This window comes from Pimephales promelas, chromosome 2 (genome assembly GCF_988280905.1).
Source record: "Pimephales promelas chromosome 2, fPimPro1.hap1.1, whole genome shotgun sequence".
In the NCBI taxonomy this organism is placed as follows: domain Eukaryota; kingdom Metazoa; phylum Chordata; class Actinopteri; order Cypriniformes; family Leuciscidae; genus Pimephales; species Pimephales promelas.
The window spans coordinates 52903285-52907033 of record NC_142770.1 but is presented as its reverse complement, the minus strand read 5'-3'; positions in this window follow the sequence as shown (position 1 = coordinate 52907033).

Genomic DNA, 3749 nt, shown 5'->3' with positions numbered 1-3749 from the left:
CCCCCGGGGTTTCGACCCCGCTCGCTCGCTCCAAAACCCAAGTCCAAAACGTGGGGTTGCACGGGAGCTCCGGGCGCGACGGGTCTCCACGCACGGCCCCGGGGAGGGTGCTCCGACCCGGGCCGGAGGCAGATTCGCCCCCTGCCCCCCGGCTGTCCGCCCGGAGCCGAGACGGTCCTAAAACGGGCCATGGGGGTGATGTAGAAGGGTAACGCTCACACAACCAGAACTCACACAAACCGATCTGCTATCCCAGGCAGGGTGCGGGTCTCCTGGGCACGAATAAAGCCCGATGCCCCGTGGGTGATGTTGGCCCTGGCCACTCAAGGCACCACTCACCCAAGCCAGAGAGGGTGCACTCTGGCTGGGGAAGCAGATTCAATCTCTGCTGTGGTGGAGCTCTGAAAAACACGAAAACCTCCAGGGAAAAGACGGCCCGGTTTCTCTGAAAAGTGCATCCCAGGCAGGGTGCGGGTCTCCTGGGCACGAATAAAGCCCGATGCCCCGTGGGTGATGTTGGCCCTGGCCACTCAAGGCACTCACCCAAGCCAGAGAGGGTGCACTCTGGCTGGGGAAGCAGATTCAATCTCTGCTGTGGTGGAGCTCTGGAAAAACGCGAAACCTCCAGGAAAAGACGGCCCGGTTTCTCTGAAAAGTGCATCCCAGGCAGGGTGCGGGTCTCCTGGGCACGAATAAAGCCCGATGCCCCGTGGGTGATGTTGGCCCTGGCCACTCAAGGCACTCACCCAAGCCAGAGAGGGTGCACTCTGGCTGGGGAAGCAGATTCAATCTCTGCTGTGGTGGAGCTCTGGAAAAACGCGAAACCTCCAGGAAAAGACGGCCCGGTTTCTCTGAAAAGTGCATCCCAGGCAGGGTGCGGGTCTCCTGGGCACGAATAAAGCCCGATGCCCCGTGGGTGATGTTGGCCCTGGCCACTCAAGGCACCACTCACCCAAGCCAGAGAGGGTGCACTCTGGCTGGGGAAGCAGATTCAATCTCTGCTGTGGTGGAGCTCTGGAAAAACGCGAAAACCTCCAGGGAAAAGACGGCCCGGTTTCTCTGAAAAGTGCATCCCAGGCAGGGTGCGGGTCTCATGGGCACGAATAAAGCCCGATGCCCGTGGGTGATGTTGGCCCTGGCCACTCAAGGCACCACTCACCCAAGCCAGAGAGGGTGCACTCTGGCTGGGGAAGCAGATTCAATCTCTGCTGTGGTGGAGCTCTGAAAAACACGAAAACCTCCAGGGAAAAGACGGCCCGGTTTCTCTGAAAAGTGCATCCCAGGCAGGGTGCGGGTCTCATGGGCACGAATAAAGCCCGATGCCCACCTTGAAACGGAGCCTGGGCTCGACTCTGAAGTCCAGATCTCGAAAAACGACAGAGTCCAAAAAAGGTGCGGTGGCTCCAAACCTCCATGCCCTCAGACCTCCCTGGCCAGCCCAGGGAGGGTGGCCCGTCCTGGGCCAGACTCAGATTTCCCCCGCCACCCCTGGAGCTCCGCCTGGAGCGAAGACGGTCCTAAAACGGACCCTGGGGCTCTTGTAGAGGATGAGGGAGAGAGGGGCCTTCAGAGAGCCCCTGGCCGGCTTGACTCTGGAGTCGAATTTGAAAAATAGACAGAGTCCATAAACGTGCTGTCTGTTCGGACCTCCAGGGCACTCAAGGCACTCACCCAAGCCAGAGAGGGTGCACTCTGGCTGGGGAAGAGGATTCAATCTCTGCTGTGGTGGAGCTCTGAAAAACACGAAAACCTCCGGGAAAAGGCGGCCCGGTTTCTCTGAAAAGTGCATCCCAGGCAGGGTGCGGGTCTCCTGGGCAAGAACGAAGCCCAATGCCCACCTTGAAACGGAGCCTGGGCTCGACTCTGAAGCCCAGATCTCGAAAAACGACAAAGTACAAAAAATGTGGGGTGGCTCCAAACCTCCATGCCCTCAGACCTCCCTGGCCAGCCCAGGGAGGGTGGCCCGTCCTGGGCCAGATTCAGATTCGCCCGCCACCCCTGGAGCTCCACCTGGAGCGAAGACGGTCCTAAAACGGGCCTTCGGGGATGTATGAGAGAGGGGAAGCGTGGTGGTGGCAAACACAGAGGACCCCTACCAGCGATCAGACCGTCGTGAGTCCCACTCAGAGTCACTCTGGGTGGGCATGTAAAAAATCCAGATTACGCCGCGCTGGAGCTCTGGAAGTTACGAGACCTCCAGGAAAAGACAGGCTGGTTTTCTGAAAAGTGCACCCCAGGCAGGGTGCATCTTTTCCTGGGCACGAGCCCAGCGCACATGGTGTGGTGGTCCGGCTCTGGTGCCAAAGTTTGGGGGAAAAAAATAGACAAAGTCCAATAACGTGGTGTGGTTCCAAAGCTCCATGCCCTCAGACCTCCCTGGCCAGCCCAGGGAGGGTGGCCCGTCCTGGGCCAGATTCAGATTTGCCCGCCACCCCTGGAGCTCCACCTGGAGCGAAGACGGTCCTAAAACGGGCCTTCGGGGATGTATGAGAGAGGGGAAGCGTGGTGGTGGCAAACACAGAGGACCCCTACCAGCGATCAGACCGTCGTGAGTCCCACTCAGACTCACTCTGGGTGGGCATATAAAATCCAGACTACGCCCCGTCGGAGCTCTGGAAGTACGAGACCTCCAGGAAAAGACAGGCTGGTTTTATGTAAAGTGCACCCCAGGTAGGGTGCATCTTTCCTGGGCACGAGCCCAGCGCACATGGCGGGGGGTCCGGCTCTGAGAAAAATCGACTAAGTCCAATGACGTGGTGTGGTTCCAAAGCTCCATGCCCTCAGACCTCCCTGGCCAGCCCAGGGAGGGTGGCCCGTCCTGGGCCAGAGTCAGATTCGCCCGACACCCCCTGGAGCTCCACCTGGAGGGAAGACGGTCCTAAAACGGGCCTTCGGGGATGTATGAGAGAGGGGAAGCGTGGTGGTGGCAAACACAGAGGACCCCTACCAGCGATCAGACCGTCGTGAGTCCCACTCAGACTCACTCTGGGTGGGCATATAAAATCCAGACTACGCCCCGTCGGAGCTCTGGAAGTACGAGACCTCCAGGAAAAGACAGGCTGGTTTTATGTAAAGTGCACCCCAGGTAGGGTGCATCTTTCCTGGGCACGAGCCCAGCGCACATGGCGGGGGGGTCCGGCTCTGAGAAAAATCGACTAAGTCCAATGACGTGGTGTGGTTCCAAAGCTCCATGCCCTCAGACCTCCCTGGCCAGCCCAGGGAGGGTGGCCCGTCCTGGGCCAGAGTCAGATTCGCCCGACACCCCCTGGAGCTCCACCTGGAGGGGAGACGGTCCTAAAACGGGCCTTCGGGGCTGTATGGAAGAGGGCAAGTGTGGTGGTGCAAAACACGGAGCACCCCCCCTACCATTGATCAGACCGTCGTGAGTCCCACTCAGACTCGCTCCGGGTGGGCATATAAGATCCAGACTACGCCCCGTCGGAGCTCTGGAAGTACGAGACCTCCAGGAAAAGACAGGCTGGTTTTATGGAAAAAGTGAAACCCCAGGCAGGGTGCATCTTTCCTGGGCACGAGCCCAGCGCACATGGTGTGGTCCGGCTCTGGTGCCAAAGCTTGGGGAAAAAAAATAGACTAAGTCCACTGACGTGGTGTGGTTCCAAAGCTCCATGCCCTCAGACCTCCCTGGCCAGCCCAGGGAGGGTGGCCCGTCCTGGGCCAGAGTCAGATTCACCCGACACCCCCTGGAGCTCCACCTGGAGGGAAGACGGTCCTAAAACGGGCCTTCGGGG